Source organism: Suncus etruscus, chromosome 1 (assembly GCF_024139225.1).
Source record: "Suncus etruscus isolate mSunEtr1 chromosome 1, mSunEtr1.pri.cur, whole genome shotgun sequence".
Lineage (NCBI taxonomy): Eukaryota > Metazoa > Chordata > Mammalia > Eulipotyphla > Soricidae > Suncus > Suncus etruscus.
This window is the reverse complement of record NC_064848.1, coordinates 68,715,291-68,733,893: the sequence shown is the minus strand read 5'-3', so window position 1 is coordinate 68,733,893 and position 18,603 is coordinate 68,715,291. Positions and strand designations below refer to the sequence as shown.

At 37.2% G+C, this 18,603-nt stretch overlaps 1 non-coding gene across 1 annotated transcript; it reads right to left on the bottom strand.

The window, feature by feature from the left end:
• Window positions 1–13,924: 13,924 nt before the first annotated feature.
• LOC126026175 (U6 spliceosomal RNA) lies at window positions 13,925–14,031 on the bottom strand. Its single transcript, XR_007501583.1, has one exon. It is a non-coding gene; the product is annotated as a U6 spliceosomal RNA (small nuclear RNA).
• Between the last annotated feature and the right edge of the window lie 4,572 nt (window positions 14,032–18,603).

Genomic DNA, 18,603 nt, shown 5'->3' with positions numbered 1-18,603 from the left:
GAAATCAACATCTTTGGGCATAATTATCTGTGAATGTTATCTACTTAAGAGCTGATATGTCTTTCAGGCGGTCTTGTAATAAATAATAGTTATTTTCCTGGGCAAGAGTTTGCTGAAATGCTAAAGCCGTTTTAAAAGAGAAAAGAACAGTAATCTTGTGAGTATATATGTATTGTAAATGCAGGTTTTAAGGCTCTAGTTCTTTTTAAAATATGTACTATATTACTTAGTGTCCTATAGCCATCCAAGTCAACAGTTTTTTTAATTGTTTTCTCTATGAGAACATTTGCCATTTTCTTTGTCACTGTAGATGAATATATATACAATTATAGAAAAATTGGAGAATAAAAGAAATAAAATAATACTACCACTCAGAAAAAAGTACTCAAGACTTTCAGTTTCTTGTCTGGTTTGGAAGGCACTTTAAAATCATCATTCCCATTCACACCAAAAGAAAAATTCTGAAGAAACCAAGACTCAACGATTTTGTAAGAACTGAGTTCACAAGGTAAGCAATATAAAAAGCCAAATGAGCAGATACAGAGACTAACAGTGTACAGAGTTTTGAAAAGGTCAGTAACAGAAAATTTTCAATAACCAGTACCAGATGAAAATATTAATCCATGATTAATGAATTGCAGAGGGGTGGAGACAGTTATTTTTTTATTGTGTTTTGAGCAGAGGGTGAAGAAAGTTATATTTTAGATGGTCCATTGTATTCTGTTATTCTTGTGAGTGGATGTGGGGGGTAGTGGTGCTAATCAGGACATACCAGGACTTAATTCTGGCTAAGGGCTCAGGCTAGGCTCTCAGGACCATGTGCAGTACTGGAGACTAAACCGAGATTATATACATTCAAGCCAAGTACCTCACCCACTGTGCCTTATCTCCAGTTTGTTCTTTTCTTTTTCTGTTTTTCCTCTTAAAAAGAACTTTTTAATTGGCACTTCTGGCTGTATTCAGGGTTTACTCTTAGCTCTGCACTCAGGCTTCACTCCTGGCAGGCTTAGGGAACCATCAGTGGAATCAAGGATCAACCCCAGGTTAGCCATTTACAAAGCAAGTTCTTCACCTGCTGTATTGTCTCTCTTCAGTCTTCCTTACTACTATTTTCAAGTTCTCAACAGAAACTATCTTACCAGATCCTAACGAACCTAGAAGAAGGAAAATACCCACTTCCAGGACCATTTAGGTTTCATTTCTCTCCTACAATGGTGAAAAAGATTAAACTGAGGAGATTTTGTGAAAGGCACAGTACAGAGAAACAAATTCAACAAAAGACTAAAAGTAAGGCACTGAAGTTTTTCCATCCATGATACCATGATACTTGAGGAATTTTTATGCAACCAAGAGTACTTACTATGTACTTTTCTATGGTACATATAGAAAATACCTACATTTATTGTAATTTACAGTAAATTCTATTTACTGTAATACATTTACTGCTAATAAATTGTAAATATATTTTTAAATGTTATGTGACCACAAATGGGTTCATGATACATAGTTTAAAAGCTAGGGAATGGGGGCCGGGAAGGTGGCGCTAGAGGTAAGGTGTCCGCCTTGTAAGCGCTAGCATAGGACGGACTGTGGTTCGATCCCCCGGCGTCCCATATGGTCCCCCCCCAAGCCAGGAGCGATATCTGAGCTCATAGCCAGGAGTAAGCCCTGGTTTACGGGTATGGCCCAAAAACCAAAAAAAAAAAAAAAAAAAGCTAGGAAATGTAGACCCTCTGTCCTTTACTTCACCCTCCCATAACACACACAAACACAAAACCATTAACTAAGTTCTACGTTCTTGTTAGACAAGTACAGTTGAAAGAACTACTTATCTAGGATATTTTGTTGTTTGCTTTTATTTGGAGGCCACAACCAAGTAATGCTCAAGGGATGCTCCTGGGGCAGTGCTCCAGCAATTTCTTTGATTGACCTACATGCTCAGGGAAACATGGCTGGTAATTAAACCAAGGACTCTCATATGCAAAATCTACAAACCAGCCTTTTGATATATCTTACTGGCAGATCAGATGATTCTTTAAAGGGACCTCCCAAGAAATGTGCAAAAAGCCTAAGGCCTCACTGATGATTTTTGCTCAACTGAACTGGTCATTCAACATGAGAGTTTAAGGATGCCAGGTTGATCAAGCCAAGGTGCTGTGAATTACCTAGATTAATTTGTCAGTGCTGGAGGTCACTGGAGCAACAACCAGTGGTGTTTAGGGTACCATGTGGTTCTGGGAATCCAACACAGATCAGATATAGATTAGGCATGCATCTTTTTTTTGGGGGGGCGGGGTTTGGGCCACACCCGGTAACGCTCAGGGGTTACTCCTGGCTATGTGCTCAGAAGTTGCTCCTGGCTTGGGGGACCATATGGGGGATCGAACCATGGTCCGTCCAAGGCTAGCGCAGGCAAGGCAGGCACCTTACCTTTAGCGCCACCACCCGGCCCCTAGGCATGCATCTTAGCCATAGTGTTATGTCTTAGCACCAGCTGGTACTTTGAAGTGTCACATGCTTTGTACAAATTTTTGAATTACTAGTTATTTTACCTTTTGGTTAAGCTATGCTTCAGATTGTGTTTCAAATAAAACAGGTAACTATCTTTTTTGTTATATTTTCCAATGTGTTGCCATATTATTTACTCATTATTTAAAAGACCTTGATTTAAAAAAGTCTCTAGGGAAGCCCAAAGGTGACAAAGAAGGCAAAACCACAGAAACCAGAGAAAGAGCATCTTTCATTTTATTTTATTTCATTTCAACTAAGATAAAGTGCAGGCTCTTAATTAAGTAAAAAGAAAGAGAAAGAAATATTCTGCTAACATTAATCAAAGGGAAGACTGAATACCTGTAACAGCATCAAACAAAGCAGACATAAGATCAAGAATAATCAATAGAATAATAGAGATAAAGAGGGTCATTACACAATAATAAAAGGGCCTCTGAGTAGAGTGAGTAATAAAATCCTGATCATTGCTAGATGTGGCCCAAAATGAAAGAGAGAGAGAGAGAGAGAGAGAGAGAGAGAGAGAGAGAGAGAGAGAGAGAGAGAGAGAGAGACCAGAGTGCTAGCACAGTGGATAGAGCACTTGCCATGCTTGTGATCAAATATGCTGCCACCCCACCCCTCCCCCAGGATCACAAGGAGTGATTCCTGAGCACAGAGCCATAAATAAGCCTTAATCACCACTAGGTCTGGCCCCTCAGAAACCAAATATAAAAACAAAGAAGAAAGAAAGAAAAAAAAGGAAAAAGAAAGAAAAAAAAGAGGTAGAGGCTGATAAATAGAAATAAACTGAAAACTGGTATCAACGCTAGAAGAACAAGCTATTCTTATTTAGACTATTTATTAAGGACTTGACCTTTCTAACTTTCCTTGAAAGTAGAAATTCTATGAAATCACAAGGACTGATTTAAAATGAAAATATTCCATCAGACTGTTCCTTTTCTGGCATCTCATTATGTATGGGGCCTATTCTTGAATAAGTGCAATGAAGTTCATGGGTGGAGTTTGACTATTATTTTTTCAAATGAGCCTGTCCCACTAAAAATAAAAATTAATTACTTAAATGTGAATGATGACTATTAGATTATCTTCTCTGGTGGGGTTTATACTTAAGGTCACCTCAATTACCCTTCAGGCTAAATCTGCTCAAAATGAGTGAATTGTTTTATTTCTGTTGAACCTCAGCACAAAATAAACTACAGAAAGACTATTGAAGCTGTAATTATCTTTAAGGGTTAGCTTCCCCAAGATTTATAGATCAAGAACATTTCTGTAGAGGTCTGGGGAAAGAAAATAACTTCGTGTGAAGTTTCCTGCCACCTCATGAATGAGCAAAGTAATAGGCTTTAGGGTTCTGCGATTCCCAAATCTTGCCTTGGAACAGCCGAACAGTTCTATTTTGTAATGTTCAAAGACAGGCAAATAGGGATTATTTGCTTTCTGAAGAAGTCCGTTCCACATAATATTCAGAAGCATTAGCATTTTCTTTAAACTCAGAATCTCCATTTAAAAATTAGAGGCTTAAGGGGGAAAAAGATAAAGTCAAGTAATTTTACAGGGCCTTTTTAGAAGCAGAAAATAGAAGTTTTATAAAAAAATGTTTAATGCCTAAAAATTATAACTGCTGAAGTATGACTAAGAAAGAAATAATCACTTAAGGTGGGGAGCACGGGACATGAAATAGTATGTGAGTGTAACACAATGATTTGGGAAACAAAATAAAACCTTCAGTAGGGGCCAGGGTGATAGTATAGTGGTTGGGGCATTTGCCTTGCATGTAGCCAACTCAATTCAATCCCCAGAATACCAAATGGTTCCTCTATCTCCACCAGGAGTGATCTCTAGTGCAGAACCATGATTGGAAAGATAGTGAATAAAGAACTTGCCCTGCATGCAAGTGACTCGGCTGCCTCTGATCTGCTTTCTGTAAACTAATTTTTTTCTATTCAAGAAGATTCTCATATTCTATAGTCTTCCATATTTGATTACTTTTGATTAACTTGTTTTGGGGGGAGAAGCATTGCTCAGGGATTATTCCTGGCTCTGAATTCAGGGATCAGGGATCATTCCTGACAGTGCTCAGAAGAGACTAACTTAAAATAAATATAGGAAATCATTTTAAGATAATAATAATGTTCTGTCTAGATGATGAAGGTGTTTACATTACTATATGTAATTGCCAAAACTACTTTCTAAACAGAAGTATTTTTTGAAATGTAATTTATGCCTTAATAAATCTGAAGTCCTTCAGAACTAAACTCTCAAGCCAAAGTCACTAAAAGTAGAATCAAGAGATCCAAATTATAACAATCTAAACTTAAAATGGTCCTGTTGCACTGGCAGGACAGTGGGCTAAGGGTAGTGGTATAGGATGCATGCTGGGAACTTTGGTGGAGGAAGGTCAAAACTGGTGGTGGGAATTCACTGTCACTATATGACTGAAATCCAACTATGAAGGACTTTGATTCCAATGGTTTCCATAAAAAATATTTAAAATGATAATAATAAGGTAGCTAATGTTGGAAACAAAAACAAGTCCTCAGTAAATCTGAAGTGGAAATATATAAATAAGAGAGAATGGAAAGGAAGTAAGTCAAAAATATAAGTGATTTTTTTTCATGATAGGGGCCTGAGAGATAGCATAGCAATGTTTGCCTTGCAAGCAGCCGACCCAGAATCTAAGGTGGTTGGTTCGAATCCCAGCGTCCCATATGGTCCCCCGTGCCTGCCAGGAGCTATTACTGAGCAGATAGCCAGGAGTAACCCCTGAGTGCCACTGGGTGTGGCCGAAAAACCAAAAACCAAAACCAAAACCAAACAAAACAAAACAAACAAACAAAAAAAACTACAAATAAAACTAGAAGACAAAAGTAACATTTTGAAGAGATGAAAGCTTTAGAAATGGATGGGCATGGTAGATATGTTAGAATTACCAGACTATGAATAAAAAAAATAGCTATAATTAATATTCTAAAGGCTGTCATAGAAAAATGGACAATAAACAAGAACAGATGGCAAAAGAAGCAGAGAGATGGAAACTCGATGAGTTGAAAGGAAATGCTGGAAATTAAAAATACTATAATAAAAAAAAGAACCTCAGACTTGAAAATCAATAGGCACTTACAAAGCTAAAATCTAAAGAGAAAAACAAAGAATTAAACAACAGTCTATCCAAGGAATATGGGATAATTAAAAAGATAAAGCATGCATGATGGGGCATTCAGAGTGAAAATGAGAAAAAGGAACAAAAAAATTTGAAATAATAATGATAAGAGAAAATTTCCTGAAATAATTGATAAATACTAAATTACATGTTCAAGATGTTTAGAATGCTCAAGCATGATAAATACACAAAAGTATCAATGTCCACATATTCAAACCAGAATATTATACACACAAAATAATCTTGAAATAATTTTTTTGAAGAAAATTGTCATGTTTGGCCAGAAACATAATACAGTGGGTAGGGCACTTGCATTGCACAAAGTTGGCCTAGATTTGATTCCCAGCATCTCATTAGGTCCTTTGAGCACTACCAGTAGTAATTCCTGAATGTAGAAGCAGTGCAAAGCTCTGAGCATCACCAGGTATGACCCCCAAACACACAAGACAAAAAATTGTCATCAGTAGAGCTGCATGCAGGAAATGTTAAATGAGGTTTTTTAGGGAGAGGGAAAAAAAAGATAAATCAGCAACTTAGGTCTACATAGAGAAAGGAGCAGGCAGCATTGAAGGAAGAATATATAAGAATAAAATAAAATATTTTATTTATTATAACTGATTTATCAGTTATACATGTATGTATTCAAAATGACTATTTCATTACTATTCCTTATAAATTTTTATAAGTTTTCCATTACTATTCCTTATAAATAAGTTAAATTAATAACAACATTTACATAAGGGATGGGAGAGGGAAATACTTATAAGGTACCTACATTACCCAGAAGAAACAGAAAAAAGAATAGAAGATGAAAAAACAAGAAAACTTCTGAGAACTCTGTTTTTGGGTGATTGTCCTTCCACTGTAACTTTACCTTGTCTTCTTTCTTTGCATCATTGTTCACATAATTAAAAATAAAAAAATTTAAAAAAGAAGAAAACAATTTAAAAAAATGGGTAGCAAATACAATGAAATAATAAATGTGATAGTACTTACCACAGGCATGTTGATAATCACTTAAATATACATTATTTGGGGTTAGACTGATAGTACTGTGGGTGAGGTACTTACCTTGCATGTAGCCAACCCAGGTTCAATCCCTGAAATCTCATAGAGTCCCCTAAGCACCACCCAGAGTAATTCCTGAATAAAAAGTCAAGAGTCATTTATAAATACCACTGGGTATGATCCAAAATCTCTCTTAAGAAAGCCAAAAAATATATAAATATTAAAAGACAGATTTAAGAGTGGAGTGAAAACAAGCTCCATATCCATGCTATAAGAAACCCATTTTAGCACACAAACTTATACAGATTAATACTAAAGAGAAAGGCCCTTTCTGGTGGGCCTTAAGAACTACATGGAGGGCCCGGAGAGATAGCACAGCGGTGTTTGCCTTGCAAGCAGCCGATCCAGGACCAAAGGTGGTTGGTTCGAATCCCGGTGTCCCATATGGTCCCCCGTGCCCCTATCATTTTTTTATTGATTAGAAAAACAATAATGTAAGTAAATAGTTCTGAATATAAAATGCAAAGTTATGTTTATCTGACTAGAAGTTAGTCTATATATTCAATGTTTGGTCTTGTTTTAGATGTCAGAAGCAAACTTTCCTCTAGTAAGTTTTACTTAATTTGGTTAAACTTAAATTGAACTACTTAATTAACCAAAGGTGGTTGGTTCGAATCCCGGTGTCCCATATGGTCCCCCGTGCCTGCCAGGAGCTATTTCTGAGCATAGAGCCAGGAGTAACCCTGAGCACCGCCGGGTGTGACCCAAAAACTAAAAAAAAAAAAAAGAACTACATGGAGTGTTGGGGGCTAAACACAGGTTGGCTGTATGTAAGGCAAACAATTACATACTATGCTAGATTTCCAGCACATTAAAAATTATTGAGAATATCCACACACTATGCCCCATGTTCAGTGCTGAAGAAAATATCAAAAAGAATAAGTTTGAGGATCTGTCCACATCTCTCCTACAGCTAAGTTCTCACAGCCTGCTATAATACATTCTCCCTTCTTGAGGGCCAGGGATCCACTGAAAGAAGATCACTCATCACAGCTCCTGCTGTGCTATCTCAGTCCTACTGATGCCATATTTTAGTCTAATATATAAGGCTGTGCAAGCACAAACCACACTGTATGGTCTTGTTTTCAGGATGGAGGAGAGTCACAAATGGAAGTTGGATCAAATGTTTTTACTTCCATTTACCTCTAAACCAGCCAGTAGACAGTACAAAGGATATAAGTTAGATAAGGAGATGAACTACCTTACTCAATACACATATAAAGACAATGTATATGAATACATTCTGTGGCTTCCTCCAGTTACCTATATTAATCTAAACTCCTGTGGTCAACATGCAAAGTGCAGAGCACAACAATATCCCCAAATATCTCAAATATGTAGTGCTGACTGGAAATGCTACATCTATGAATAAGTGGAGACAGATATACCACAATTGAATGTCACAAGATGACATATTTCTTTTTTTTAATTTTGTCTTTTTTGGGGGGCATACCTGGTAGTGCTGGAGGATCTTATGTGGTGCTGGGATTCAAACCAGGGCTGTGGATGTAGGTGCATACGTGACAAGAACATTAAACTTTTGTAATATCTCACCAGTCCAAAACTGTCTATTTCTTATATCTCTGAAAGACATACCAATTTCGTTCAACCTAGTTGTGTCAGGGTTTTGGTAGGCAGAAATTTTTCTTTCTGAGTAATAAATAAAATAACGTATTTATAATTAATGGTGTTTTAGAGTCAAAACAAATATTTTAATTTTTTATTAACACACTACATATAGCAAAGAATGGAGATGCTACGAATTTCACTCTTTCAGTTAAATTATCTTTTTTTTTTCAGTTAGATTATCTTTGGGGGAGCATTCCTATCAGTTTGCAGAGTTATCTCATTCTTTGTAATCACTACCAATACTCCTCCATGTTATCATAAATTAGCTAAACAGTTCTGTTTTGATGGGGCGTTCTGATGGTTTCTAGTCCATAACATGGACTAATTCATCATCATTTTCTTGATGAATGCAACAAGAAAAGCGAGTGCCAAGAGCTATAGAGACGGAGAAAAGGAGAACACTGTCTCTGTGAAGGGAATGTAAAGATTTGAGGTAGAAAATAAAATGGGATTTGAGACCACAGGGGAAGGGAGACATGAGATAGTCAAAATGTTCGTGGAATTTTAATCTGGGCAGGTCATGAAAAGACCTGTAGTAATTTTCTACTGGAAAAATGAATTTGAAATATGCAGATAGCAAACAATGAACAAGAAAAGTCTGCTCTGGAATTTGGTTTTCTTGCCCAAAGCCCACTCGGTGATCATGGAAGATTAATACTCAGTTCACTGTCCTAAAAGCGCTTTGGAAATAGTCATTACTCACATTCTCCTTCAGGCTGATGTGACACATAGTAGCAGATTCTTTGTTTTGTTTTGTTTTGTTTTTGTTTTTGGGCCACACCCGGTAACGCTCAGGGGTTACTCCTGGCTATGTGCTCAGAAGTTGCTCCTGGCTTGGGGGACCATATGGGACACTGGGGGAATCGAACCGCGGTCCGTCCAAGGCTAGCGCAGGCAAGGCAGGCACCTTACCTCTAGCGCCACCGCCCGGCCCCTTTTTTTTTGTTTTGTTTTGTTTATAGTAGCAGATTCTTAAAGGACTTTAACTATTTGAGAATGGTGATGTTTTATAAAAAAAAAAAAAACTAAGAAACTTTCACTGGATTCCTTGAAAGAAGTGAAACTGCAAACGCTGAAGAAGGTAGACTGAGGGAAACTAGCAAACTAGCAAAAAAAAAAAAAAAGGGAAGTGAAATCAAAGTGATCTCAGGCTTAAGAAACTCCATATTTTCGTTAGCCTCTCTTCAATTTTGAAAATGCCTTAATTTTTAAAACAGTTCCCATATGGTTTCTCAAATTCGCCAGGAGTAATTTCTGAGTGCAAGAGCTAGGAGTAATCACTGAGCACTGCCAGGTGTGGGCCAAATGCAAAACAAACACAAAGATACTTGCTCTTAACTGGTACCTAAGCTGGAGTTCCAACCTGCCTTTTTGTTTTATTTTGTTTTGGGGACACGCCCGGCTGTGCTCAGGAGTTACTCCTGGCTCTGTGCTTAGAAATCACTCCTGGCAGGCTCGGGGGACCATATGGGATGCCGAGGATTGAATCCAGGTCTATCCCGGGTTGTCTGCATGCAAGGCAAACGCCCCACTGCTGTACCATTGCTTCAACCCTCCAACATGTCTTTCACTATATTTTTCTGGTACTTAATTGTATACAGTATATCTTTGAGACAAAGATTATAGTATTCAACTTTAGTTGATCCCTATCCAACTAAGTAGTATCTACTAAATAATATATTAAAACACACATAATGTCAAAACTGGTCCAGGATCTTCACAATTGGATTAACACCCTGCATGAGACACAATCCACACAAGCCATCCAGATTCATACTTTAGATCACACTTCTCATTTGCTTTAAATCATTTTGAGGTTTACTAGGAGGCAAAGTTTAGATATTTTGTCCAAATTATTTTTTTCTTTAAAAAATACTTTGGGTGGCTATACCTGGAATACTCGGTATTTACTCTTGGCTCTGTTGGTGGGGCTCAGGGGGGCTGTATGTGGCGCCAGAGACATACCTAATTCAGCCACATGTAAGGTACTCACCCACTATTTCTCCAGCACAATATATATTTTATTTAATTGCACACCTTACTTCAACATGTCATCAATATAGTAAAAATTGTGTTATATTATCTTTTTTTTGTTTTTGTTATTTTGTTGTTTGTTTTTTTGGGTCACACCGGCAGCGTTCAGGGGTTACTCCTGACTCTCTGCTCAAAAATCGCTCCTGGCAGGCTTGGGGGACCACATGGGATGCCGGGATTCAAACCAATGACCTTCTGCATGAAAGGCAAATGCCTTACCTCCATGCTATCGCTACGGTCCCCAAAATTGTGTTATATTATCTTTTCTAAAAAAAAAAAGTCCTTTAAAAACTATATTTGTATTTTGTACCTGGTGCACAGTATGTGGATCTAGTGTATTTTAAGTGCTCCTTGACTACATGTGGCACCATATTGGATGGAAAGTTTTATTCTAAACCCAGAGCTCTCAGATTAACTGCATCAGAGATATCTGAAGTGTGTCTTAAATTATAGATTGATTACTCCGCTCCCAGAGTCCTTGATTCATGAAGTCTGAGATGAGTATTTGCATTTCTGACATGTTCACAAGTAACAGTGATAATTATCTCTGAGGCGCATGGGAAATCCAGAGTCAGCAATTATTAACTGGGAGCTACATGTTGAACTCTGCTGCCAAACTGTTTTATTTGGATTAAACAGTGTTTAATTTTGAGGGTATAAATACAAATATTTAAAATCTAAGGTGTCGGTGTCTATGTTTGGCCAGCTCCACAGGCTCACTCTGTTCTCGAAAAAGATGTAAACCAAGTCAGATTGCTTAAAATCCCTGGACCATGCAGCCGCAAATGCACAATAACTGCAACTATTTTTTTTTATTACTGTCATCCCAGTAGGAACAATTTAGATACCAATGTGTACCTGAAGCCACCTAATGTTGAGAAACAAAAGATGTAGCAGAGAGGCCGGAGAGATAGCATGGAGGTAAGGCATTTGCCTTTCATGCAGGAGGTCATCGGTTCGAATCTTGGCGTCCCATATGGTCCCCTGTGCCTGCCAGGAGCAATTTCTGAGCCTGGAGCCAGGAATAACCCCTGAACACTGCCGGGTGTGACCCAAAAAAAAAAACCACCAAAAAAAAAAAAAAAGATGTAGCAGAAAGAAAAACTAGCAACAAGAGTTTACTGAACCTCCTAATAATGAGTTGATGACCTCATTGTAAGATACAATAATTTTCAAACATTTTCTTGCTACTGTATTTTTTTCCTTTTTTTCTTTTATTAATAATTTCACTCACCTGGAAACAAATGCATTATAATCAACTATGTCAACTATTTATTACATTTTTAAAGTAATTTATGTATTTTTAAAGGTTAGGGCAGAGAGGTGGTCCGAATTGGCAGAGCACTTGCTTTGCATGTGGCAGACTCACGTTTAATATTCTGACACCATATTTGATTTCCTGACTCCCTCCAGGAGTATTCCTTAACATAAAGCAACACTGAGTGTGGCTCAAACTACAACCTCCCCTAAAATATACTATATATAACTGCACTTCATTGGTAATAACCATCAGAAAGCAAGTTTAAAATGCCCCATTTAAAAAGGTCAAGAAAGCCAATTTTGGGGGATGTGGAGAGAAAGGAACTCTTATCCACTGCTGGTGGGAATGCCATCTAGTCCAACCTTTATGAAAAGCAATATGGAGATTCCTCCAAAACCTGAAAACTGAGCTCCCATACGATCCAGCTATACAACTCCTAGGGATATAACCTAGGAACACAAAAATACAATACAAAAATTCCTTCCTCACAATTATATTCATTGCAGCACTATTTACAATGGCCAGACTCTGGAGACAACCAAGATGCCCTTCAACAGAGGAATGACTAAAGAAACTGTGTTACATATACACAATGGAATATTATGCAGCTGTCAAAAGAGATGAAGTCATGAAAATTTCCTATACATGGTTGTACATGAAATCTATTATGCTGAGTGAAATAAGTCAGAGAGAGATAGATGCAGAATAGTCTCATTCATCTATGGGTTTTAAGAAAAAAAAGATATTTTTGCAGTAATCCTCAGAGACAAAGAGAGGAGGACTGAAAGTTCCAGCTCACTACATGAAACTCAACACAGAGTTGTGAGTACAGTTAGAGAAATAAATACACTGAGAAGTATCATAACAATGTGAATGAATGAGGTAAGTAGATAGCTTGTCTAGAGTACAGGCTGGGGTGGGGTGGGGAAAAGGGATATTTGGGACATTGGTGATGGGAATGTTGCATTGGTGAATGGGTGTGTTCTTTACATGACTGAAACCCAACTACAATCATATTTGTAATCAAGGTGTTTAAATAAAGATATTAATAAAAAAGTAGTTGTTTCAGGTTTTCTTTTAAGGTTGTTTTTTGCATCTGTAAAATGTCTACATTGTTGTTTATCCGTTAAGCTATGTATATTTCCTTCAAACCTGAAAGAGAGTCTTGCTGGGTGCAGTCTTCTAGGTGAATCATTTGTTTCATTCAGTCTTGTCACTATATTCCACAACTGTTTTCTGGCCTTGAGGGTTTCTTGTAATATGTCTGCTCTAATTTATTTTATTTTATTTTATTTTTTTTGGTTTTTGGTTTTTGGGCCACACCCAGCGGTGCTCAGGGGTTACTCCTGGCTCTCTGCTCAGAAATAGCACCTGGCAGGCACGGGGGACCATATGGGACACTGGGATTCAAACCAACCACCTTTGGTCCTGGATCAGCTGCTTGCAAGGCAAACACCACTGTGCTATCTCTCCAGGCCCTGCTCTAATTCTTAAGGAATGCGCTTTTGAATATAATTTTCCTTTTTGATCTTGCTGCTTTAGTATTCTGTTCCTATCAGTGGGGATTCATCATTGTGATTAGGATGTATCTTGGGGTGCTTTTCTTCGTGTCTCTTTTATTTATTTATTTATTTGGTTTTTCAGGCCACATCCATTTGATGCTCAGGGGTTACTCCTGGCTAAGCGCTCAGAAATTGCCCCTGGATTGGGAGGGGACCACATGGGACGCTGGGAATTGAACCAAACCGCTGTCCTTCCTTGGCTAGCACTTCCAAGGCAGACACCTTACCTCTAGCGCCACCTCTCCGGCCCCATTCATGTCTCTTTTAGCTGGTACTCTTTGGGCATGCAGGATTTGATGCTTGCAGTCTTTAGCTCTGGGATTTTTTTGTAATGATGCTTTTGACTGTTGATTCTTCCTGGGGATTTTCTTCCTGGGACTCCAATGATTCTTATGTTGTTTCTGTTGAGTTTATCAAAGACTTCTATTTTCATCTGTTCACATTCTTTGAGTAAGTTTTTCCTTGTCTGATCATTTGCATTAAGGCTATTTTCCAATCTTTTCTGCTGTATGGAGTTGTTATGCATCTCATCTTCCAGCTCATTGATTCTCTCTTGGGCTTCTCTTACCCTGTTGGAGAGGCTTTTCGTTGAGGTTTTCAATTCATCTACGAAATTTTTCAGTTTGGAGATTTTTGATGTCGCTTTTTGTGTTCTATTCAGCTTGATCTATGCTTTTTTTTTAATTTCTTTTTCTTTTTTTAAATATTGAACGCTTCACAAATTTGCATGTCATCCTTGTGCTGGGGCCATGCTAATCTTCTCTGTATCATTCCAATTTTAGTATATGTGTTGCCGAAGCAAGCACGCTTTCTTTGATTTCTATAAGACTCCTCCATATTTCTTTTCTAAACTCTTTATCTGAGAGGCTAACTGAGTGGTTGGCACTTTTCTGATATTGATAGCAGACACCTTCATTCTCTATGCACAGTGCTTGCCTATTTGTTTCCTATTGTCATGCTTATAGTGTGGTATTTTTTAATGTGTTATTCATGAAGTGGCTGTGCTCCTCTGGAGCCCCTGGCTGCTGTGGAGCCTCTAGGAGATAGTTTTAGCTGGGTCTTTCTTGGCCTCCTCAACAGAAATTCAGGGAACAGAACAGCAAGCAGAAGGAAGCAGCATGAGATCTTTCAGTCTCTCTCCTTATGGCTAAGCACACAGCAGAGTCAAGCACCACCCTTTCTTCACGAGCATAGAGAGTGTACTGGGCTGCTGTAGAGCATGTAGGAGATAGTTTTCATTGGTTCTTTCTTGGCCTCCTCAAGCAGAAATTCATGGAACAGAACAGCAAGCAGGAGAAAGCAGCATGGGATTTTTCAGTTTCTCTCCTTGTGGTGTTTTATCCTTGATGATGCCTTTAGCTTCAATATCATGGAGTGTTCTGCCTGAATTTTCCTCTATGTATCTTATAGTTTCAGGTTTAATATCAAGTTATTTAATTCATTTTTATTTGACTTTTTGGTATAGTGTTAAAGAGAGTTAACTTTTGCATGTAGCTTACCAATTTTCCCAACATCACAGGTTGAAGAGGCTTTCCTTATTCCACTTTGTATTTCTTTATCAAAGATTAATTGAACATATACTTAAGCATCAGTCTCAGTAAATTCAAGTCTATTCCTTTGATCTGAGGGTCTGTCCTTATCCCAATACCATGTTGTTTTAATGACTATCACTTCAGAGTACAGTTTGAAATTGGGTAAAGTGATACCTCCCATCTTCTTTTATTGCCAATGTTGCTTTAGCTATACTTTAGAATTGTTATTCCATTGGAATTTCATGTGTATTTTATCTATTTACCTAAAACATATCATAGATATTTTTATGATTACTGTTTTAAATCTGCACAATGTTTTAGGACACATTGTCTTTAAAATTAATTTTATTAAAACTATTGTAATTTATAAGTCCTTTATAGTTGGGCTTTAGATATACAATGAATCAGAGCCAATCCCACCACCAGTGATTACCTTCCTCTACCAATGTTCGCCAAGTGCATCTGATACCATCCCTTGTCCCACAGCCTGTCAGTATAACAGTTTAGATTGTTAAAGTTTGGGTCTTTTGATTACATTGTTGTTGCCTTTGGTTTAGATATTTAGTTGTTCTTTTTTTATTTTTTTTACTAATAATATTATTGTGACCATTATGAATTTCAAGTCTTTCACAGTTAAATTTAAAGTACATAGTGACAGTGAAATAGGGCCATTCACACTACCAATGTTGTCCTCCCTCCACCCCTGTTCCAAGCATGCATCATATACCACTCCCTTGCCTCTTGGACTATAGTGTAATAGGTCACCTCTATGTATAGCTAGATGTAGATTGGGTTATCTTGATTCTGTTGTCATTGACTTTGAGTTTGGTGTTCCGTCCTTTTTTTAACATTACCAACAAACCTGAGAATACTTGGCCACTGCCCCCAATCCTATCATATTTGTGTTTCTCCTCTTCCACTCAATGTCTCTCCTTTTTCCTCTGGGGCCAAGGGAGTTCGAGGCAACTCCTATTTAGACCATTGCATTTCTTCATGCAGTTATTCTAAGTACCACATATAAGTGATATCATTTTGGCTTTCTTCATTTGATTTAATATCTTCCAGTTTCATCCATATAGCCACAAATTGCATGACTGCATCATTCTTTAGAGCTATGTAGTTCCTTTGTATATATGTACCACACCTTCATGATCCACTTGTCTGTTATTGGTTATCCAGGTTGATCTTGGCTATTGTACTGAGTGCTGCAACGAATAATGGTGTGCATACATCCTTTGGATCCTTTGTCAAAGATTATTTGATCATATGTTTGGGTGTTTTTACTGGATATTTTATTCTGACACATTGGTCTAAAAATAATTTTTCCAATATCATGCTTTTTTGATCACTATGAGTTTGTAGTAAAGCTTCAAATTAGGTAATAAAATGCCTCCCAGTTTCTCCCAGTTTCTTGTTTTTCATTATGGATGTGGCTATCTTATATCACCTTGAAGAATGTTGCTTGAATTTAAATAGGGACTGCCTTGAATCTCTATAGTATTTTAAGTAAGATTATCATTTTGATGATATTGTTTTTTCCAATCCATGAGCATGGAATATTCTTTAATTTCCTTAGGTCTTCTATTTTTTTTAAGAGTTTTGAAGTTTTTGTGGTATAGATCTCTCACCTCTCTTGTTAGGTTTATTCCTAGGTACCTAATAGTTTCGGACTCTATTTTAAATGGGACAGACACTTTGATCTCTTTCTCCTTTGAGGTGCTATTTGTATAAATGAATGCAACTGTCTTTTGTGTATTGATTTTGTAGCCAACCACTTTGCTGTATTGCTTTATTGTTTCTAGGAGATTTTCTGTGAACTCTTTAGGGTCTTCACTGTATATCATCATGACATCTGCACATATAATTTAACTTACTTTTTTCTGATTTGGATTCCTTTGATTTCTTTTTTTATCTAATTACTATTGCTAAGACTTCTAATACTATGTTGAATAACAGTAGAGCCAGAGAACAACCTTGCCTAGTGCCTGAAATGAGTGAAAATTCTTTCAGTTTTTTGTTATTAAGTATATGTTTGCTGTGGGGCCTGAGCATGATGCACCAGTAGGACATTTGCCTTGCATGCAGCTGACCTAGAACAGACCACAGTTCGATCCCTGGCATCCCATATGGTTCCCCAAGCCAGGAGTGATTTCTGAGTGCATAGCTAGGAGTAATCCCTGAGCGTCACTGGGTCTGGCCCCTACCCCACTCCAAAAAATATGTTTGCTGTGGGCTTTATATAGATAGTCATTACTATCTGGAAGAAGGTTTCTTTTACACCTATTGTGCTGAGGGTTTTCATCAAGTTTATCTATGTGATTCTTCACCTGTATAATTCTGCTACTATGGCTTGCTGACATATTTTTAATTCCTTCAGTATCATTTTATGGATTCTCTCATCTTCTGTAAGACTTCTTTTAATAGTTTTTAATCATTCATCTATATATTGTTAATTTCTTAATTGCTTAATTTCTTTATTCCTGTGACAAACATTAAGTGGTGATTTTAGGTCCTCAGGTGTTTTGATTGGCTTTGAAATTTACCAGGGGTTCTTTTCATATGCCCAATCGCAGTTGACTTTCATAGTTTCCCCATTGTTCTTCGAATTTATATGTAAATCTTCAAGCTGGAGTTTCTAGTGGTTTAAGAAAATGATCTATTAAATTTGTTTTATACGATTTGGCTAGAGGTATATATGCTTTAGTGGTTATTTTTTTAAACACACAAGGTTATCTATGTGATAAAATGTTGCCAACTAATTTATTTGTTTTTTAAACTAAGTATTGAGTTGTTTATTTTCTAATAAAAAGAAATGCTAGTTCCAATCTTTCTGAGATCAGAAAAGAGAGAGTAGGAAAATCAGGACCAGTGGTGGGATATGGATGCAACCTGGGGGTAGACTTTGGAAGAGACACCTATTGTGCCTGATAGAAGTGACTGGAGGGTTTCTTTCTCTGCACACAAATCTGAGATGGGACCATAAGCAGCAGGGATATCAGGACCAATGGTGGTATACAGAGCACATTAACATTTTTTAAGCAATTCAAAGTATTTAATAAAAGTTCAAAAATTCACATAAGAAAGGACCATGATTTTGTTGAGTTCACTTTTTTCTTATTTTCCATTGATCTTCTTATCATGCTATTATCCAATTGTTTCCATCAATTCCCCAACCTCCAACATTTTCTAGTCTATAAATAGTCCCATGTGGTTTAGAAAACGTATTTTTACACAAACTACAAGATACTACCAAACTTTTAATATACCCTTAAAGTTGACCAGCACCTGCTTCATTTATGATCCTTCCTCTTGTCCTTAAAAACATTGCTTTTAACTTGTCTACTGCCTTAAAAAGGTACATTTCCCTAGTTTTTTTTGTTTATTATGGAAGAGGAAGGAAAACAAACTTATGTTTTGTGTTTAGGGTCACTGTATTGCTAAATTATATTCTCCAGTAACCCTTTTAAGGAAGAAATTAAAAAAAATAAAGTCTTTGAACTCTTCAATATTAAAAAATGCCTTTGTTTTGCCTTCAAAATTGAATGCCAGTTTGGCGGGTAGATGATTCTAGGCTTAGAGCCTTCTTTTTGTAAAACTTGAGTGATGTTGGCCCATTTGCTTCTAGCATCCAGATTGCCCAATGGTGAGTTGACTGTCAGCTGGATTCTTGTCCCTCTATAAGTTATTTCTTCCTCACTCTCTGGAAAGCCATAAGATATTTTTCTTTGTCATAAGAATTCCAAAACTTCACTAAGATGTGTCTGGAGGTGAGTCTATTCTTATAAAATTTACTAGGAACTCGTCAGCACTAAAAATCTCAAGATTGAAATCTCTCTTGAGTTCCAG